Source organism: Anomaloglossus baeobatrachus, chromosome 1, assembly GCF_048569485.1.
Source record: "Anomaloglossus baeobatrachus isolate aAnoBae1 chromosome 1, aAnoBae1.hap1, whole genome shotgun sequence".
Classification (NCBI taxonomy): domain Eukaryota; kingdom Metazoa; phylum Chordata; class Amphibia; order Anura; family Aromobatidae; genus Anomaloglossus; species Anomaloglossus baeobatrachus.
In genome coordinates this window covers 334521052-334543622 of record NC_134353.1, presented here as the reverse complement: position 1 = coordinate 334543622, position 22571 = coordinate 334521052, and the positions used below count along the sequence as shown (strand labels likewise).

Here is a 22571-nt window from a genome sequence, read left to right as displayed (position 1 = left end):
TTCCCTGGATCAATGTTCCATAACAGAATTTAGTATCCAGGCCACAACATGTAATGTTATATTTCTCAAGAAAGGCATCCAGGTCCTCCACGAGTTATGAACCAGCCATGGGTCTACAGCCTGTAACACAACAGACTCAAACATATAATTGACTGTAAATTTTGTGTCACGCCAGTCCGTCCATCATAGTATGTACACAGACTGTGACAGATGGCTATCTGAATACAGTACGCTTTTTGGAGTACGGGAATTAATCCAATTGTCCAGGACAGATGCAGAAGGAGCAAAGTCTAGGAGACAGGAGTGGGAGGGTCAGATTTTGGCAAACCAGAGCACAGATAGGCAGAGATGATAGAAAAGATCTGGGGAGCTGCACTATTGTGAAGAGCCTTGTAGGTAAGTATTAGGTTTAGTTTTCTGTAGTGACTTAGAAAGGCATATGTGTAGACGTACATGACTTAAGCATACATGGCCTACTGTTTAGGGCCCAAAAAAGGGGGATGACATGTGAGCTATAGAACCAAACATTTCCCGTGCATGTTAATTTATTCCTATTGACACGGTGCTGCATGGGATGTCTACTGCTGCTTGCATTGGACATAAAGGGCTGGTTAGGGGGGACGCATTTAGCATTTTATTGAACACTATTACATACACATATATATTTTCCGGTCAGGTCCCACAAACATGCCACAGTGTTAACATGCTGATATAGGACATGCCCCCTCCTTTGCTGATGGGTGATTGCCCCATCCCCTATAGCCCTATGCTGATGTGACAGGTCTCCTTGCCTCTGTCTCCTATATCCCCATGCTGATAATGATTGCCCCCTTCCCCATATTTCCATGTTGATAGATTACCACCCATCCCCCATATATCCTCATGCTGATAGGCGATTGCTCCATCCTCTATATTCCCATGCTGATAATATTGTCCCCGTCCCTTATATCTCCATGCTGATAGGCAATTACCCCACCCCCGATATAGCCTCATGTTGATAGGCGATTACCCTCATCCCCTACATCCCCATACTGATAGGTGATTGTCCCGTCCCCTATATTCCCATGCTGATAGGCAGTTGCCCCTGTCCCCTATATCCCCGTGCTGATCGGCAGTTGCCCGTCCCCTATAGCCCCGTGCTGATGGGTGGTTGCCCCCTTCCCCTGTATACCCATGTTGTTGTGACAGGACTCCTTGCCTCTATCCCCTATATCCCCATGCTGTTAGGCAATTGCCCCGTCCCCTATATCCCCATGCTGTTGTGACAGGACTCCTTGCCTCCGTCCCCTATGTACCCATGCTGATAAGTGGCTGCCCCATCCTCTATATCCCCATGTTGATTGCCTGCATCCCCTACATCTCCATGCTGTTAGGGGATTGCCCCCGTCCCCTATATCCCCATGCTGTTAGGGGATAGCCCCCGTCCCCTATATCCCTATGCTGTTAGGGGATTGCCCCCGTCCCCTATATCCCCATGCTGTTAGGGGATTGCCCCATCCCCTATATCCCCATGCTGTTAGGGCATTGCCCCCGTCCCCTATATCCCCATGCTGTTAGCCCCGTCCCCTATATTTCCATGCTGATAGGTGGTTGCCCCTTTCCTCTATATTCCCATGCTGATGTGACAGGACTCCTTGCCCCCATCCCCTATATCACCATGTTAATAGGTGATTGCCCCATCCCCTATATCCCCATGCTGATAGGTGGTTGCCTGCATCCCCTATATCCCCCTACTGTTGGCCCCGTCCCCTATATCTCCATGCTGATACGTGGTTGCCCCCTTCCCCTATATATCCATGCTGATGTGACAGGAGTCCTTTCCCCGTCCCCTATATCCCCATGCTGTTAGAGGATTGTCCCCATCCCCTATATCCCCATGCTGTTAGGTGATTGCCCTATCCTCAATATCTCCATGCTAAGTGGCTGCCCCATCCTCTATATCCCCCATACCGTTTGGCGATTGCCCCGTCCCCTAGATCCCCATGCTGTTGGCCCCGTCCCCTAGATCCCCATGCTGTTGGCCCTGTCCCCTAGATCCCCATGCTGTTGGCCCCGTCCCCTAGATCCCCATGCTGTTGGCCCAGTCCCCTAGATCCCCATGCTGTTGGCCCAGTCCCCTAGATCCCCATGCTGTTGGCCCCGTCCCCTAGATCCCCATGCTGTTGGCCCCGTCCCCTAGATCCCCATGCTGTTGGCCCCGTCCCCTAGATCCCCATGCTGTTGGCCCCGTCCCCTAGATCCCCATGCTGATGGCCCCGTCCCCTAGATCCCCATGCTGATGGCCCCGTCCCCTAGATCCCCATGCTGATAGGTGGTTGCCCCTGTCCCCTATATCCCCATGCTGTTGGCCCAGTCCCCTAGATCCCCATGCTGTTGGCCCCGTCCCCTAGATCCCCATGCTGTTGGCCCCGTCCCCTAGATCCCCATGCTGTTGGCCCCGTCCCCTAGATCCCCATGCTGTTGGCCCCGTCCCCTAGATCCCCATGCTGATAGGTGGTTGCCCCGTCCCCTAGATCCCCATGCTGTTGGCCCAGTCCCCTACATCCCCATGCTGTTGGCCCCGTCCCCTAGATCCCCATGCTGTTGGCCCCGTCCCCTAGATCCCCATGCTGTTAGGTGATTGCCCCCTTCCCCTATATCCCCATGCTGTTGGCCCCGTCCCCTATATCCCCATGCTGATAGGTGGTTGCCCCTGTCCCCTATATCCCCATGCTGTTGGCCCCGTCCCCTATATCCCCATGCTGATAGGTGGTTGCCCCCGTCCCCTATATCCCCATGCTGATAGGTGGTTGCCCCCGTCCCCTATATCCCCATGCTGTCAGCCCCCGTCCCCTATATCCCCATGCTGTCGGCCCCTATATCCCCATGCTGTTGGCCCCCGTCCCCTATATCCCCATGCTGTTGGCCCCGTCCCCTATATCCCCATGCTGTCGGCCCCCGTCCCCTATATCCCCATGCTGTCGGCCCCCGTCCCCTATATCCCCATGCTGTCGGCCCCCGTCCCCTATATCCCCATGCTGTCGGCCCCCGTCCCCTATATCCCCATGCTGTCGGCCCCCGTCCCCTATATCCCCATGCTGTCGGCCCCCGTCCCCTATATCCCCATGCTGTCGGCCCCCGTCCCCTATATCCCCATGCTGTCGGCCCCCGTCCCCTATATCCCCATGCTGTCGGCCCCCGTCCCCTATATCCCCATGCTGTCGGCCCCCGTCCCCTATATCCCCATGCTGTCGGCCCCCGCCCCCTATATCCCCATGCTGTCGGCCCCCGTCCCCTATATCCCCATGCTGTTGGCCCCTGTCCCCTATATCCCCATGCTGTTGGCCCCGTCCCCTATATCCCCATGCTGATCGGTGGTTGCCCCCGTCCCCTATATCTCTATGCTGTTGTGACAAGACTCCTTGCCTCCGCCCCCTACATCCCCATGCTGATAGGTGGTTGCCTGCATCCCCTATATCCCCCTACTGATGGCCCCGTCCCCTATATCTCCATGCTGATGTGACAGGAGCCCTTGCCCCCGTCCCCTATATCCCCATACTGTTAGATGGTTGCCCCCTTCCCCTATATCTCCATACTGTTGTGACAAGACTCCTTGCCCCCGTCCCCTATATCCCCATGCTGTTGGCCCCATCCTCTATATCCCCATGTTGTCGGCCCCCGTCCCCTATATCCCCATGCTGTCGGCCCCCGTCCCCTATATCCCCATGTTGTCGGCCCCCGTCCCCTATATCCCCATGCTGTCGGCCCCTATATCCCCATGCTGTTGGCCCCCGTCCCCTATATCCCCATGCTGTTGGCCCCATCCTCTATATCCCCATGTTGATAGGTGTTGCCCCCTTCCCCAATATCTCCATGCTGTTGTGACAAGACTGCTTGCCTCCGCCCCCTACATCCCCATGCTGTTGCCCAAACCCCACAACCCGAGGACTACGTAACCCCCCGGCCTATAAATAGCGCCGTCTGTGCGGTCCCGGCCATGTCTCCTCCTCTTCCTCTGTCGTCATCACCTCCTCATCAGCAGAGCCCGCCTCGGCCTGTGAACGCCCCTTTTATCCCCTCAGTGTACACACATCCTCCTCACCCTGATTATTCATCTCAATATTTATATCCCTGCACTCTACGGCCATCGCTTATAAGCCGCCGGAGACGGGAAGCACCGAGCGCGGTGTGAGGAGAGCAGCACAGTCCCCGGAGCCAGAGCTGAGCGCGGCCGGTCCCCGCACCTCCCGCCGCTGCCTGCATGTATTTACTGCCTAGTGGCTCCCGCTTAGCCCCTGTCCGCCGCCAGCAGCAACCAGGCCCGAAGGGAGAGCGACGAGAGAAGCGACTGAGCCCGTGCGGAGAGCCCGTGCTGTGAGGCGCTGAATGCAGGTGAGGGGGAAGTGCTGCTTTGTCTGGCATGCTGCTCTGTGTATGCACATGTGCCCGGGCCCGACCAGTGTGCCCCCCCCTCCCCGGTAAGGCCCCGCCACGCTTTACTTCCCGTGCAGAGGTGTGAATGGAGGTGAGGCCCCGCTGCCCACCCCCTATTGTGCCCCCCAGCCACAACACTACAGCTCCCCCTCCCGCACAAGTTCTGTCTTTGTCTGCACACGTCAATATGTCAGCTCCATCAGGCGGCTGTATGTATGTCGGTCACTTTCCTTCCGTCTGGGATGCTTTGTTTCAGTTCCCATTCTGGCCCATGAATTAAATGCTTATAGGGGCCCCTGGCCCTATAGTGTGGAGAAGTGTACTGTATATACTGGCCACAAGCTAATGTACAGTGTCAGGGCTGTGCAATATATATGCTCTATGCAGTATGGACAGACTGGAGTCTAATGTATTGTCCATAGTGATGTGCTCATACATCTATAGCTATACAGCCATCAGGCCAGAGCCTGGCTTCCATACATAATCTGTACATCACTGGAATATGTGGGTGCTGTGTGTACCTTGTACTATAAGGTGTAATCACTATTATGTGGGTGCTATGTGTATACCTTGTGTACTGCAGGTTCTAATCCCTACTATGTGGGTGCTATGTGTATACCTTGTGTACTGCAGGTTCTAATCCCTACTATGTGGGTGCTATGTGTACACCTTGTGTACTGCAGGTTCTAATCCCTACTATGTGGGTGCTATGTGTACACCTTGTGTACTGCAGGTTCTAATCCCTACTATGTGGGTGCTATGTGTATACCTTGTGTACTGCAGGTTCTAATCCCTACTATGTGGGTGTTGTGTATACCTTGTGTACTGCAGGTTCTAATCCCTACTATGTGGGTGCTATGTGTATACCTTGTGTACTGCAGGTTCTAATCCCTACTATGTGGGTGCTATGTGTACACCTTGTGTACTGCAGGTTCTAATCCCTACTATGTGGGTGCTGTGTGTATACCTTGTGTACTGCAGGTTCTAATCCCTACTATGTGGATGCTATGTGTATACCTTGTGTACTGCAGGTTCTAATCCCTACTATGTGGGTGTTGTGTATACCTTGTGTACTGCAGGTTCTAATCCCTACTATGTGGGTGCTATGTGTATACCTTGTGTACTGCAGGTTCTAATCCCTACTATGTGGGTGCTATGTGTATACCTTGTGTACTGCAGGTTCTAATCCCTACTATGTGGGTGCTATGTGTATACCTTGTGTATTGCAGGTTCTAATCCCTACTATGTGGGTGTTGTGTATACCTTGTGTACTGCAGGTTCTAATCCCTACTATGTGGGTGTTGTGTATACCTTGTGTATTGCAGGTTCTAATCCCTACTATGTGGGTGCTGTGTGTGTATACCTTGTGTATTACAGGTTCTAATCCCTACTATGTGGGTGTTGTGTACACCTTGTGTATTGCAGGTTCTAATCCCTACTATGTGGGTGTTGTGTACACCTTGTGTATTGTGGGTTGTAATTAGTATTGTATGGGAATGACACTGAACTTCACTGTGGAATATGTGGGTGCTATGTGTATATTTTGTGTATCATAAGTTAGCACCCACATTCCACATAATAGGGATTATATGTGTATACCTTGTGTACTGCAGGTTATAATCCCTATGTGGGTGCTATGTATATACCTTCTACACTAGGTTCTTATAAGTTATAGTACACAAATATCACCCACAAAGTAATCACTTATATGGGTGCTGTGTATAGCTTGTGTAATGCAGGTTGTAATTACTACTGTATAGGATATGACACTGAACGTCAGTGCAATATGTGGGTGCTGTGTATACACCTTGTGTTCTGTAGGGTCTAGCCCCGCAGCCCTTGATATGGTTTATGATCCACCTTGCACACTTGTTTCCGCTTTGGTGACCCCTGTATTTCGGGGTGATCCTATCCTATAGCGCTCTGTCGCCGATGATCCATGTGTCCCCCCCCAGCTTCCATGTTGTAGTCCACCCTAGTCGGGGCCTACCCTGCATTTATTTCCTGGTCTGAGTTGAGGCCTTTGGAAAATGCCTGAAGTGTAAATACAAAATGTTTTTCTTGTGGTGATTGCATAATATGTATGCTATTGTCTGTATATAATCACATGGTGTATATGTGGGACTGTAGGAAGGAAGAGGAGGTGGCTGAGACTCAGCCTTGGCCTAGTAAGAAAAACAAGCAGCGGTGGGATTGTTCAGGCAGCACTGCACGCTTCTCCACTGGTCGCTCACTATTCCTCCACTGGAGGACTCCTACCCCTTCCGTTTTAGTTCCTTCGTTCAGTCCTATTGTTGTGGAGCTGATATCTGAGGGATCACACAGGCTGCTAGTGAGGCTCTAACTTCTATCCATTTGTTTTTCTTTTGTAGCTAATCTTCTAATTCTTGACTTTCGAGAATCTTGTAGGTGTTCTATGTAGCCTCTAAAGCAGAGTTCTTTCTTATGGCCTTTCTTGCAAGTTGGAGAAATGGTTTGTAGCGTTAGAATAAGGCAATGATGCAATCATGAAAGCCTGTGAAAAAGTAAAACCACCTGAATCTGTAAAGACAATGCTTGTAATGTTCACAGGCCACATGCGGGCTTCGACTAAGTTTGTATATTGTCACTTTCCGTTATCTAGATTCATCACAAAACGCCAAGCAATACTATTGACTTCTAATTTGTGGAGTCTGTCATTTTCGTGGGAAGAACAGGCTACAGGTTGCACTTGTCGTTCTATCATATGACCAATCGGGAGATAGACCTTTTGTAATGATTGACTATGTATAAAGATAGTGGATAAGGAGCCTGGAGAACTGGGTCTGTAGCATCCTAACCTGCCCGCTCCCCCTTGGGTGAGGAGATTCCCCATACAGTGCAGCAGGTGGGGAGAAGCTGCCAGTCTACCGCCTGTCCGAATAGCCTACCATGTGGCTTTGCCCCTGGCGCTATTAAACGGTGTCCCTAAAACACCACAGCATCTGAGTTAGCTATATTTCTGATGTCCTAAAGCCACTGCCAGATACAATCTGCCTGATCCACACACAGCATGTATCAGCTGTAAGGTTCTGTTTAACCCTAGAACGCGCAAGCAATTCAATCTACCATAGAAAACAAATGACCTAGCAGGCCTGCGAGGCCCCAGGTATGCGTTCTAGGGTTAATTAAAGAACAATTGTTAACGATTATCTTTCAATATTCAGTGCAAACTACAGTAGCTCATTCTTCGGGAGAAGTGAACTTTTACACAGGACGAAAAAGTTCATTGTTCTCGACAGCACTTGTCGCAGTCGCACTGACGAGAAAAATGTCAGCCTATGAGCAATCTAGTGTAGATCCCTGAATGCATACTTAGGCTATGTCCCCACGTTGGGTATTTGCATGCAGTTATGCAGCGTATTGCACTGCAGCGTAACTGCATGCGTCCTGCGTCCCCAGCATAACCTATGAAGATTGTGCATAATCCATGCGCAGGTTGCGTTTTAGAACGGAGCGATTTGCATGCTGCCAAATTGCTGCGTTCTAAAAAGCAACATGTCCCTACTTTCGTGCGCTTTGGATGCAGGTCCTGCTCTCTATGGTGAGGGCTGCATCCAGAGCGCATGAAATCTGCTTTTCAGTACTGTGTTTCTGCAGCGATTTGAAGCGCACATGTGCTGTTCAAATCGCTGCAGAAATTTCTGCAGGGACAGAATGCAACGTGGGCACATAGCCTTTCTGTGATCTACCTCTGTAAGGCTGCTTTCACACATCCGTTTTTTGCAGTGCGGCTCAATCCGGCTCAAAAACCTATGCAACGGATGCAGCGAAAAAACTGATCCATTGCATAAGTTTTTCAATGTAGCCCGTCCATTTTTTGACGGATGCGGCTTGATAATGAGCATGCGCAGTAGATAAAACCACTTCCGGACGCCGGATGTGGTTTTTGCCGCATCCGGCGTCCATAGGCTTGCATTGTAAATCGCGCCGTATCCGGCGCGAGGCTGTTTTTTGCCACACAAAAAAACGTGCCAGGCAAAGTTCCATCGGGCCGCCGCATGTGCTAAATATGCCACATCTGTCAAAAACCGGACGCAACGCAAGGCCATGCGGCACAATACGGTGCTAATGCAAGTCTATGCGGAAAAAACGCAACCGGCGGCAAAAAAAGGTTGCGTTTTTTCTGCAAAGCGCCGTATTGTGCCGCTCAGCAAAAACCGGATGTGTGAAAGCAGCCTTAGCATGCTATAAGGCTAGGTTCACGCACTGCTCTTTTTTGACGCTGCGTTTTGGTGCGTTTTTGCAGCAAAAACCGCACAAAAAACGCACCCGCGTAAAAAAAGCGGCCATAAACGCACGCGTTTTTGCCGTGATTTGGTGCGTTTTTTGCTGCGTTTTGCTGCATTTTTGCTCACTGCGTCTTTATGCGTTTATCAGTGAACAAAAAAAGAGGTCTGTCATTTCCTTCTTCAATATGTTCTTCATTCTCCACTAGTGTATGCAGGAGAGCAGACAGCAGCTGAAAAACTACAAAGCTCAGCATGCTCCATCCAGGACTGTATGCTGGAGGGAGAGTCAGGGGGAGCAGACCTACAAGGCTCAGCATCCTCCATCCAATAGTGTATGCAGGAGAGCAGACAGCAGCTGTCGAACTACAAGGCTCGGCATCCTCCTTCCAGGACTGTATGCAGGATTTCTTTGCCCCCCCAAACAAAAAAAATGATGTGGGCTTCGCCATATTTTTGTATGCTAGCCGGGTACAGCAGGCAGGTACGGGCTGCCCCCAACCCCCAGCTGCCTATTTGCACCCGGCTGGGAGCCAAAAATATAGAGAAGCCCTTTTTTTTTAATTATTTCATGAATTTCATGAAATAATTAAACAAAAAAAAATGACGTGAGCTTCGCCTAATTTTTGTGTCCAGACGGGTACAACTAGGCAGCTGGGGATTGGAATCCACAGTGCAGGGTGCCCATGCTTTCTGGGCACCCCCGCTGCGAATTGCAGTCCGCAGCCACCCCAGAAAATGGCGCTTTCATAGAAGCGCCATCTTCTGGCGCTATATCCAACTCTTCCAGCTGCCCTGATGCCGGGTGGCTCACTGGGTAATAATGGGGTTAGGGCTAGCTGTATATCAGCTGGCCCTAAGCCCGAAATTCATGGTGTCACGCCAATATTAGACATGGCCACCATGAATTTCTAGTAAAGATAAAAAAACCACAACACACAGAAAAATATTTTTATTAGAAATAAAACACACAACACAATTAGTGACTTTATCTTTATTGAAATAAAGAACCCCCCTCCGCAGTAATCCTGGGTCAAGGGTCCCGCGCCGTCCAATCTGGATCCAATATCATCTGATCGGTTTGCTGGAAGGCAAACCGATCAGCTGATGTGTCAGGATCAAGTGCCTGAATTACATCACACATCAGCTGATTGTATAAAAGCCGTTTATACAATCAGCAGATGCATCAGTGCAAAAAAAAACAAAAACAACTTGTGCTGATTACCAGCAGCTCCTTGAGCGATTGGAGGAGTCTGATCCCGTCCGATCGCAGCTGCAGGTAATCAGAGATGAAGTCTCCTGATGCATCCGCTGATAGGTTAAACCGGCTGGCTGCTGGCATCAGCCCGAGACGTACGATCAGCTGATGCGTCAGGTGACTGCATCAGGTGATCCATCGCCAGGTCCTACATCCTGCAGGCATACGTACCCGGGGAGACTGCACACACCCAGAGCGGCGGTACTGGGAGGAGGAGATGGGAGCGGGCATGGCACCGGGAGTCTGCAGACAGGTGAGTATGACTTTTTTTTTTTTCTTTTTTTTTTCTACTGTTCACTTTTGATTTCGCAGCTGCCTCCACCTCCTGCCCAGACATGGCGCCGCATGGCAACATACATGCACAGGATTGGAGGTGGACGCAGCGGTGACGGTACCGGGAGGATTCACACTTCTGTATTTACTGACAGAAGGAATCCTTTTCCTGTACATGTCACTTTACTACCCACCTCTTGCGTTTATAGCTGCGTTTTTGGTCTTAGAAACGCACTAAAACGCACCAAAACGCACCTATTTGCGTTTCTCATTGCGTCTTTCAACATCCCATTGCACTCAATGGATGAAAAGCGCAGTGAAAAACGCGGGAATAATTGACATGCTGCGTTTTTGTGGCACCACAAAAACGCAGCTGGAAAAAAACTGTGCAGACAGCAAAAATGAAAACTCATAGACTTTGCTGGGGAAGCAGTCATGCAGTTTTCTGAGCAAAAACGCACCTGAAAACTGCGCAAAAACGCCGCGTAAAAAAGGAACTGTGTGAACTTACCCTTAAACTTTTGCTAATCGGTGAAGGTGGGCAATTACTGCCACAAGTTCTTGTAAATGGACCCTTAGTCTAGACACAGTGCACCAGACTTTTCAGCAGATCATGTAGGATAATAACTTTAAAGCACTACTCCAGTGTTTTTATTTTTGCAGCACTGGATGCATGCTAATAAGGTGAGGTCCTTGCACCTAGTATTATATTCGCCACTAGAGCTGAGCGGACTCGCAAAAACAGGATTGGCGATTCTCTGCTCATTTTCTTAAATCTTGATCTGGTCCGGAATCTGGTACCCATATAAGTCTATGGGAACCAGAATCCGGTTATTAAAAATGTTGGTGGAAGGGATCGGGGAATAGGAGCGTGCGTGGTGTACTCACCCATACTCCGTGTCATGGTGGCAAGCTGCTTCTGGGTCACGCATTCACTTCCGGAGCTGCGTGGGTCTTGATCATGCACTAAAAGTAAAGATAGACGCTAGAATGTATGGGCTCCTTCCAGGTATGACGTAATTTGTCACGTGATAGTGGGGTGCATGTAAATGCAGCCCACAATGTGTCCTGATCTGCTCAGCCTGAGCGGCATGCTTCATGGAGTAGGTAGCCCTGGATGAGCTGTGCCTGCGATATGTACTCCTCTGTTCAGCCTGCTTCATGAAGCAGGCAACCCAGAATGAGTAGTGCCGGCGATGTTTCCCTCTCTGCTCAGCCTGGGCCTCCCGGTGCATGACTCGTGCACTGGGAGGCCCAGGATGAGCCACGCTGGCGATGACCTGCAGACAATGTCTGTGAGCAGAAGCAGTCAGACGCTGTCACAAAGGCTGGGGGCGTGTCTGCACCAGTCACAGATGCCAGGCCGGCCGGTGGGCGGGGAATGCTGTGCATATGAAGGGAGGGAGCAGTGTACAGCCGGGCCGGAGCTGGGTAAGTATGAAGCTCTTGCTTCATTCTTATTTTCTTTATTTTTCTTATATTTTTGAGTTCCGGATCAAACACCCAGAATCCCGGGCCCAAGCCCGGCGCCTGGGCAACTTTGAAAGTGTGCAAATCCGGACTTTTACAGTGTGGGTCTGCTCAGCCCTATTCACCACCGGCCGTCTTCAGCTCTCCCCACTGGTGCCTCAGTACAGATCCACCAACTTGTGGCTGCAGCCTCTAACCAGTAGTCAGAGGTAACAGTCACAAGCCTCGTTCTTAGGCTTATGTGCCCACGCTGCAGAAAATGCGCGGAATTTGCCGCAGATTTTTCGCGGAAATTCTGTGGATTTTTCAAAAATCTGCAGCACAGCTACTCCCCATCCATTTCTATGGCATTTGGGAACTGATGTGCCCACGCTGCGGATTTTTCCGCAGCGGAAATAATGCGGATTTCCCTGCGGAAAAATCAGCAGCATGTCAATTATTCCTGCAGATTTCTCCGCAGGGTCCCATATACTTACCTGCCTCACCGGAGTCACTTTCTCTGTCCGGTGTACAGAAGCGCGGTGAATCCAGGTACAGGAAAGAGGTGGGCGGGGCCTGCACGAGCTCCGGTCATGTGACAGCCGGAGCTAGTTCAGGCCCGCCCACCTTCTCCTGCAGACGCTGACAGTGACACGGCCGCCGGAAAGCGAGGTGCTGCGTGATGGAGATCAGTATGAACACCCGATCACTCAGCACTTGTTCTGCATTGAGGATGCAGTGCCGAAGCCATGGTACTGTATCCTCAATGCAGAAAGCCCGCAGCATATCCGCAGGACATTCCGCAGCATGGAAACAGACAAGTTGTGGTGCGGTTTCCTGGGCGCTCCTGCGGATATATCTGCAGGACACTGTCCCCGTGGGCACATAGCCTTATGCCGGGGTCAGACGAGCGTATGAATCAGACGAGAGCAATATGAGAATCTCGCATTGTACTCAGGCCAATGGTATTCAATGAGGCAGAGCAGATCTGCAAATTTTTCCTCAGCTATAATCGGATTGAAGAACAAAAAATTGCTGCATATGGTAACTTATATCGCACAAGACAAGCCAATGCAAGCCTATGGGCGTGAGAAAAAAGGCACTCGTACATCCCAATTTGTACTGCTACATTACAATTCTGTAGCACAGAACACTGTAAATGGTCCTGTGAATGAGTGTAGAATAAGAACTGCTGAGAAACAAATCTCATTGCATACGGATGTTAGGCCAGAAAAAAGTCACTCGTATAGCACTCACATAACATACGGAATACCAAACTGATATCTTCAACTTTTCTGGATGAAAATCGGAGCAATTCTTCTTAAGCTCATGTGACCCTGGCCTAACCTGCAAGATAAAAATGAAGAAAAGTGCTCCGTGTGTGAGTCTGCACCACTAGCAGATGGAAAACCAGGTGAGATGCTCGCTGGTCAGGCACAACACTGAATACACGTAGGCTATGTGCGCTTGCTACATTTTTTTTACCACAAAGATGCACAGTTTTTATCTTGTGGTGACCACAAAGATGCAGCATTTTTTTGCCTAAAAACGCAGCAGTCCACCTGTCAGGCCTCTATTGAAGTGAGCCACGGGATTGCCGTTGATGTCACTCAGGTGATGTGCGGCGACAGTCCTCCACATGTCACCGCAAACCGCATGAGTGACATCATCGCTGATCTCGCGGCTCACTTCAGCCGCTACCTGATATGCAGTCACAAGTGGAGGACTCCAGCTGTCACCACACATCACCTGACTGACGTCACCGCTGATCTTGCGCAGCTCACTTCTGGCGTGGTCTGATTTGCGTTAACAGGTACAGGACTCCAGTCAGGTGATGTGCGGTGATATTTGGAGTCCTCCCCCTGTTACCGCAAATCTGGCTGCGACTGAAGTGAGCGCGAGATCAGCAGTGACTTAAGTCAGGTGACGTGCGGTGACAGCTGAAGTCACCGCTGATCCCGCTCGGCTCACTTCACTTTGACCCTCACAGCGAGCAGTCTTGTTCTATGGCCGCTTGCTGTGATTGTCAGATATAGCAGAGCTGGATGCGTCGTGGGACCTTGTGTGGATTACGTCGGACCTGGAGAGGTGTTTTAGGGGTTAATAAGGTGGTGAAAGAGGGGGGGCTTTTTTGGGGTGATTGTGTTTATTTACTTTCACTTACAGCTTAGTGATGTGGGGGTGTCTCATAGACTCCTTCCATTACTAAGCTAGGACTTAGTGGCAGCTATGGGTTGCTGCCATTAACTCATTACCCCAATTGCCACCGCAACAGGGCAATCGGGATGAGCCGGGACAAGTCCTAGGACTGTTGTATCTAATGGATGTGGCAATTCTGGGCGGCTGCTGGCTGATATTTAGGCTTGGGGACTCCCAATAACGTGGGTCTCCCCAGCCTGAGAATACCAGCCCCTACCTGTGAGATTTTATCTTGGCTGGTTTTCAAAATTGGGGGGGACCGCACGTTGTGTGTGTGGTTTGTTGTGTGTTTTTTTTTTTTTTTTTTTTTTTTTTTTTTAAATCTACGATATAGGCCCGCTCGCAGGCATCTGTGATTGGATGTAGTCACAGCTGTCACTCAGTGTGGGGGCGGTGTCTGCCTGCAACCAATCACAGCCACCGGTGAGCAGGGAAGGAGTGAATGTTATGAGCCTAATATGCGGCCGGCTCTGGATGAGAAAGCTGCCGCGGCAGCAGTGTGACAGCCTCCTGGTGATCGGTGAGTATAAAGCGCTTGCATCTACCCCTTTGCGCCTGATTTTTGTCCCCATAGACTTTATATGGGGAGCGGTATCTGGCCAAATACCAGCAATCAATCCCTGACGACCCGGAGTCTAGTTAGAAAAACGCATGTAAAATAACTTGCGTTTTTAATTGCAGTTTTCCACACCTCATTGAACTCAATGGGTGAAAAACGCCAAAAGAATTGACATTCTGCATCTTTGTGGTCACCACAAAGACTCAGCCAAAAAAACCTGCAACGTGCGGACAGCAAAAAGGAAATCTCATACTTTGCTGGGGAAGGAAATTCATGCAGTTTTGAGACCAAAACTGAACCCAAAAAAATGCGGCAAAAAACGCAGCGTGCGCACATAGCCTTACAGTAGAGTGAACTGTCTGGTTCCACACCTCCTTGGATGACTGCATTAGCCAAGCACGAGCCCAGGTGGACTCATGGATTCACTTTCCAGCAGTTGCTGCACGGACCACGGTCTCCACATTCCTCAGTGCAGGAGCGAAGTATGTGGAAATGCAGACTAAAAAAGCAGATATATACAGCTGCTGCAAAGGAGGGTATTACCCAGGTTGTGGGACTCCTCTGCAGCTCCTGAATATATCTGCCTTTTTTTTTAAAATTCCTTAATTTTTTTTTATTTTTTTCTTGGTTTTACATTACACGGAGGTAAAATGAATGGTGTAATTCAAAAGTACGTCTCTTCCCGTAAAAAACAAGCCCTCATGAATGTGGGCTGAAAAAGTTATGGTTCTGGCAAGAAAAGTTGGGAAAAAAAACTGTTCGGCCTCGTCGTGAAGAAGTTATTGCATCTTCAGATACTTTTTTAATGTTCCCCCCCCCCCCCCCCACACCTTAGCTGGCCTTCTTTTAGGCTACTTTTGAAGGCAAATAGCTGGCCATGGCCTTCAGTTGTTTATTTTATAAATACAGTTCCTAGCTGCTACAAACATCCTTGATACATTGTGTTAAAGGCCCCTTTACACACTGCAACATCGCAAATGACATCGCTGTAACGTCACCGGTTTTGTGACGTAATAGCGACCTCCCCAGCGACATTGCAGTGTGTGAAACACATCAGCGACCTGGTCCCCGCTGTGAGGTACACATCTCTCAGGACCATTTTTTTGGTCCTTTGTTTCCCGCTGTGCAGCATGCATCAGTGTTTGACACCATTAGGCTGGGGCCACACGGGGCACTACTGCGATGCTCGCATGAGACTCCGGTCGTGCTGGCAGCACAGCAGGGACCGAGTGTCATACGAGTGTGCCTGCATCTGAGGTCCAATCATGTGAGCAGACCTCAGCTGCGGGAGGCGGGCTGGCACGGAGGAGGGGCGGGAGGGATTTCTCTCCCTCTCTCCTCCATAGTCGGCTATTGCCATTCTCGCACTGCACTAGCGGTACACCGGTGTACCGCGAGTGCAGTGCGACTTTTCTCTCGCCCCATTCACTTGAATGGGTGCGAGAGAGAGTCTCAGCTTACAATTGCAGCATGCTGCGATTTGTTTTCTTGGTCCGATTAGGGCTGAGAAAATAATCGCTCATGTGCGCTGACACACAGGCCAATATTGGTCCGAGGGGAATGCAATGTTTTATCGCACTCCACTCGCACTGATTTTCTCGCCGTGTGGCTTAGGCCTTACAGCAACTTCGTTAGCGACTTCTCTTTCAAAAAGCTGCTTTACAACGTCCCCAATGACTAGCTAGGTCGTTCTGCAGGTCCGGATCGCTGTTTCGTTTTCCAGGTTTGCCTGTTTGACAGCTCACCAGCGACTCACCAGAGACTTTGTAGCGATCCCAGACAGGTTGGGATCGCTGGTGGGATCGCTAGAAAGTGTGTGTAAAGGGACCTTTAGTTTCTGGTTCAGTGCATAAGCTGCCTAAAACCTATGTGGTGTGCATGGCATGTGGTGGTTTTTTTTTTTTTTTAACCAAATGGGTTTTCAATTCTGCTACTTTAACACATCAGTTTTTTGGCATCAGGCACAATCCGGTGTGTGCCTGATGCAACGGATCTGGCTCAGAATATGCAAAAATGGATGTGCCTGATCCTTTTTCACAGATCCAGTATACCTGATCCGTCTAAAAACTGATCCGTTTCGTCCGTTTTTTCCAATACATTGGAGCATGCTCGGTTTACAAAAATGGATCCGGCGCCGGATCGTTTTTTTTTTTTCCGGATTGTGCCTGATGGAAAAAAACTGATGTATGAAAGTAGCCTTAGGCTAAGTTCACATTTCCGCTAAAATGTATCAGTCACAATACGTTGCTCTTGTAAACAACGGAATCCATTTAGCGGATTCCGCTGCTCCCATAGACTTGTATGAGCAGCGGATTGTGACTGATGATGCTGCGTTGCACCCTCCGCCCGACTGATCAGTCGTGGAACGACTGACCGCCGGGCGGGGGGAACGCAGCATGTAACGTTTTTTGAGCAGCGAGATCCGTCGGATTTTGCTGCGCATGCTCTCTGGCTCCCTGCACACGTCACCAGCTTTGGTTGGTTACCCGATATTTACCCTGGTTATGGTGCAAGGAGCCAGCGCTAAGCGGTGTAGGCCCGTAACCAAGGTAAATATCGGGTAACCAAGGTAAACATCGGGTGCTTTGCTGTTACCCGATATTTAGGCTGGTTACGTGTGCAGGGAGGCAGACACTTCCCCGCCCCCTCCCGCACTCCGCACATGTATGTACACACACACACACACACACACACACACACACACACACACACACACACACACACACACACACACACACACACACACACACACACACACACACACACACACACACACACCTGTCCCCAGCCATGCAGACAAGCACTGCCACTGACGCCCTCGTCTGGCCCCGCCCCCCGCTCGGCTCCGCCCCCTCCCGCACTTTACATACATACATACATACATACATACATACATACATACATACATACATACATACATACATACATACATACATACATACATACATACATACATACATACATACATGCACATACACACTCACTCACACATACTCACCTGTCCCCAGCCATGCAGACCGCAGCACTTCCACTGACATCCTCAACACCTGGCCCTGCCCCCGCTCGGCTCCGCCCCCTTCCGCACTTTGCATGTGCACACACATACATACATACACATACACACACTCACTCACACATACTCACCTGTCCCCAGCCATGCAGACCGCAGCACTTCCACTGACATCCTCAACGCCTGGCCCTGCCCCCGCTCGGCTCCGCCCCCTTCCGCACTTTGCATGTGCACACACATACATACATGCACATACACACACTCACTCACATACTCACCTGTCCCCAGCCATGCAGACCGCAGCACTTCCACTGACCTCCTCAGCGCCTGGCCCCGCCCCCCGCTCGGCTCCGCCCCCTCCCGCATTCAGCATGTGTACACACACACACACACACACACACACACGCACACACACGTCCTGCAGTCCCTGCGGCACTGACGTCCTCAGTGCCACGGCCCCGCTCGGCTCCCCTCCCCCCCCCGAACTCCGCCCCGCGCACACAACGGAATCCGACAAAGAATTCTGTTCTTTGTCATCCGTTGTACAGCGTTGAACAGCGCATCAGTCACATGCGTCAAGCGACGCATGTGACTGATACAAAACAACGGAAATGTGAACTTAGCCTTAGGCCTCTTTCACACATCAGTTTTGTGACTGATGGAACAGATCCGTCGCAGATTGTAGTAAAACTGATGCGAAGGATCCTGTAACAAAAAACAAAAACTGACCAGTCGTACCACTTTAACTTTTTCTGATCAGAAATGAATTTACATCTCATCTGAGCATTCCATTATAACAAACAAGGGACGCCGAAGGCTCTGTCGCTGTCCGTTTTTTGGCGCAGTCAAAAAGCGTTCATTTGGACTTGTCGGCCGGACAAACATTTTACGATGGATCCGTCGCACGACGAATGTAACGGGGGGCAATCCGTCGCTCATACAAGTCAATAAGAAAAAAAACTGATCCAGTGCCAGATCATTTTTTTTTTTTTTCCACAAAACGACGGATTGCGACTGATGGCAAAAAACTGGGTGATTGAGGCCAGAATTTTTTTTTTTTTTCTTTTCTGGCCTCAATTTATTTAAGTCAGAAACAAATGGCAAACTGCTAACATGCAATACAAAAACCAGACTTTATTTTTTTTTTTTAATTTCTTTGACCCTTTTTTTTTTTCTTTGCTCTTGTTGCTAGTTTTGAGCAACAAATTCTTCAAAGTGACAAACTGGTCCCCAGGCAGTGTGAAAGAGAGCGGGCAGGAGAGGTGCAACGGTGCTCAACTCAACTGCACTCATCGACATACAACTTCAACTATGGATTTCTGTAAAATGGCGAGTCTGGTGTGTACAAAAGAGAAGGATTGATCTGCATTAAAGCGCCTTTAAAGGGAACCTGTCATCAAATTTGACAACTATAAGCTGCGGCCACTACCAGTGAGCTCTTATATACAGTATTCTAGAATGCTGTATATAAGAGCCCAGGCTGCTCTACATAACCTAAAAATCACTTATTATACTCTCCTAGGGGACGGACCGGTCCGATGGGCGTTTCTGCTCTCTGGTCCGCCGCCCCCTGCACCGATCACAGCCCTCCTTCTGAGGGCTGTATGCATGACTTGTCCTAAGTCACCCACACAGACCACTATTGAGGTCCTGCGCAGGTGCACTTTCATCTGCCCTGAGCAGGATAGATCAAACTATTGTAGTGCGCCTGCACGGGCAGTCTTTAACCCTTCCTCACACCTGCGCATTACAATAATTTGCTCTGCTGTCAGCAAGGCAGATCAAAGTGCGCTTGCACAAGACCACAATGCCAGCCTTGTGGATTATGTAGGACACCTCATCCATACTGGGCTGGTAGGAGGACTGAGGTAGTCGCCGAGAGGAGGCACCTGACTAGAGAGCAGTGACAACAATCGGACCGGACCACCCCCCCAGGTGAGGTTTTTGTTTTGTTTTGTTTTTTGTTATACAGAGCAGCCTGGGCTCTTGCATTCAGTATTCTAGAATGCTGTATGTAATGGTCTACTGGTGGTGAGCGCAGCTCATAAGGGAATAACCTGGTGACCAGTTCCTTGAAGTACATGATTGGTTTCCAGAATAAGATCCTGATGACATTCTCTTTGGAGACCTGGTGCTTTTTTACCTGATTAAAGTGATGCCCTTTTAAGTCTATTTTGTTCTTCTGTAGTAGGCCGTGACATGTATGCTAATGGGGCGCAAGTGCAGTGGGGCTGGACTTTGCTCTTGGATCTACTCCTGGCAATCTGAATATCTGTCCTGTGACTTCCAGTCTGACAGGTCACTACATTCGGGTGTCCATCTGCAGAAAATGTATATGTGCAAAAATGGTGCAAGACGGAGCACACTGTAATGGAGCCTGCTCCATTATAGTCAATAGCCCTGTCGGTGCATGCGTCCGAAACACGTTTTGTGGGGGAGGGGCGGTTCGGACTGATTCCCCGACGGGACCACTGAACAGAAGTAAAAACGCAGTGTGAAAGGGGCCTTAGACCTCATGCACGCGCAGTTCTTCCCGGGCACTGGCCATGTGCTATAACTTCCAAATGACAGAATTGAGCCAAGAAAGTGATGTTCGTATGCGCTGCCCCTGGCACCCACATGAAATTTCATAAATGGGAGGTCACTGAACAAGCAACAGCCTGTCAGTCCTTCACCAGAGGCAGGCGGGGAAGGGGATAATCCCCAGACAGGCAGGAGTACAGTGTACATGCAAGTGCAGTGGCCAACCCCTATTGCATGCTCTTGCATTCATTAGCATAACACTTACATGGTGTATTACAGAAGGACAAAACTGATTTCATAAAGGTAGCATTTTGAATCCGCTTCAATGTGCCATTATAACAACGTCTGTAGTCCTGTTTGATCAGGGGCCTATATAAAACCTCATTCACACGTCCATATTGACAATGCTACTGGTATCATCAATGGTTTGTGTGTGTGTTTACTATTTTTCATCAGTGTTTTTCACAGAATAAATTACAAAGTTGTTTTTGTTTTGTTTTTTTTTGTTTTTTATTTTATGGTTCTATTGGCCCTTTTCATCCGTGCTGCTGGGAAAAACTGACATGTCTCCTTGAGTGTAGCTGGACGAACAATCTGTGCAACAATCTTGAGCGAACACTACCGTGCTCTGTACTCATGAAGAGCAGTTGGACGCTCTGACGGGCCTGACCCATGTACCAAGTAGTGTGGGAACTTTTTGGGGGAAAAATTGCTTAAAGCGCACCAATCACCAGGATTTTCCTCTATAACCTAAACCCAGTGCTATACAGGCACTATCAGGCTGATTCTATACATATCTGTAGTGCTCAGCTCTGATGTGTAGGTTTTGAAACACAAGCAAGTAAAGTTTGTAAAATTGGCAGCTTTTAATGACCGCAGCAGCTAATATCTGGGGGGTATTCATAGTTATCCCTTCCCCCTGTTTTTTATGCTATTCCTATTATAAAATCGGTTTAGTTTAAGACTAGAAGGACCAGTGCTGATGTCATACCCATGTCACCAGAAGGAGAGGGGCCTCAGCCAATATTAAAATGTTGCTTCCTAGTAGCCACTATCTTGGCTGAAGCCCCACCCCTTCTGGTCACATGGTTATGACATCAGCACTGGTCCTTCTAGTCTTAAAGTAAATTGATTCTATAATAGAATTAGCATAAAAAACGGGGGGAAGGGATAACTATGAATACCCCCCCAGATATTAGCAGCTGCTGTCATTAAAAAAAGCTGCTGATATTACAAACTTTACTTGCTTGTATTTCAAAACCTACACATCCGAGCTGAGCACTGCAGGTATGTATAGAATCAGCCTGATAGTGCCTGTATAGCCCTGGCTTTAGGTTATAGAGGAAAATCCTGGGGATTGGTGTGCTTTAAGTTCCCCATTGACTTCTATTATACTTGGGTACTCTAGCCATGCACATCGGAGGTTCTGACTGCTCTAAGGCTATGTGCCCACGTGTGCGTATTGCATGCAGTTACGCTGCGATCTGCAGCGTAAATGCATGCGTTCTGCGTCCCCAGCACAATCTATGAAGATTGTGCATTATCCATGCCCACGTGGCGTTTTAGAACACAGCGATTTGCATGCTGCCAAACCGCTGCGTTCTAAAAAGCAACAAAATCAACAAAATCAACACTTTCATGCGCTTTGCATGCTGGCTCCATTCAGAGGCAGCATCCAGAGCGCATGAATTCTGCAGTCACCAAAGTTTCAGAACGGAGCTTTTCAGCTGTGCTGTGAAGCGGACATGCAGTGACGTTACGCTGCGGTGCAGAGCGCACACACGTGGGCACATAGCCTTAACGAGTACCGAGGATGGGCGCTCATGATGAAGTCTGAATTTGTTGTATCTGTAACAAACAAAACTGGGTGCAATGCAGATGTGTGAATCCATGCTGTTTTCTATTGAGTTCTAGAAGTAGGTTACCACAAACAGCTTTCTCAGCTTATTAACCTGGCTTCTGGGAATTGTCCAGTCTGTCATTGCGTCATAACGTTTCCATCCTATGTATGCTGATCTGATTATGGTGATTGGTATGAGCATACTGAATGGGATGTAAATAGCGATGGGCGAGCACTAAAAGCAGGTCAGACATTGAGTAACTAGTATAATGGAAGTCACTGGTCAGATCGTCTCTCCGCCCACATACAGCCAGCTGAAAACAGAACATTTCTGGGTGGAGCAAGGTGTGTTTTGTTTGTTTTTTTTTTTTTGTTTTGTTTTTTTAACTACATCCGAAAAAAATGCAATACTTAGCAGAGCTCTGTGAGTAGCCGAGCACCCTGATGCTTCGAGTAACGAGCTGATGCGAATTATTCCACTAAAACTCTAAGGCTATGTTCACACTAGAAAAATGATTTTTCTTAAGAAATTTCTTGAGTGAAGGATTAGTGCACCTGCGTTAAAAAACGCACCAATAACGCAGGTGCGTTTTTTGGTGCGTTTTTTTCATGTTGGTCCCTGCATTTTTTTTAATGCTTTTACAGCAATAAAGCACATTGAAAATGAAAAAAAAATAGATAATACAGAGATAAAGATAAGAGGAATGGATAAGATATTCCAGCTTTATTTATGTTTCCTCCCCACACATACTGCACTTCTCACGGCCGGTAATGTGTTCACATCACCGGCCGCGAGAAAT

General features: G+C 49.1%; 1 protein-coding gene across 1 annotated transcript in view; it reads left to right on the top strand.

The window, feature by feature from the left end:
• The first annotated feature begins 4036 nt into the window (after positions 1–4036).
• Positions 4037–22571, top strand: part of CNOT6L (CCR4-NOT transcription complex subunit 6 like) — an 86148-nt gene continuing 67613 nt past the window's right edge. Inside the window, exon 1 of the mRNA XM_075352164.1 lies at positions 4037–4371. The gene's annotated coding sequence lies outside the window, so the exon portion shown is untranslated. The remainder of the gene's footprint in view (positions 4372–22571) is intronic.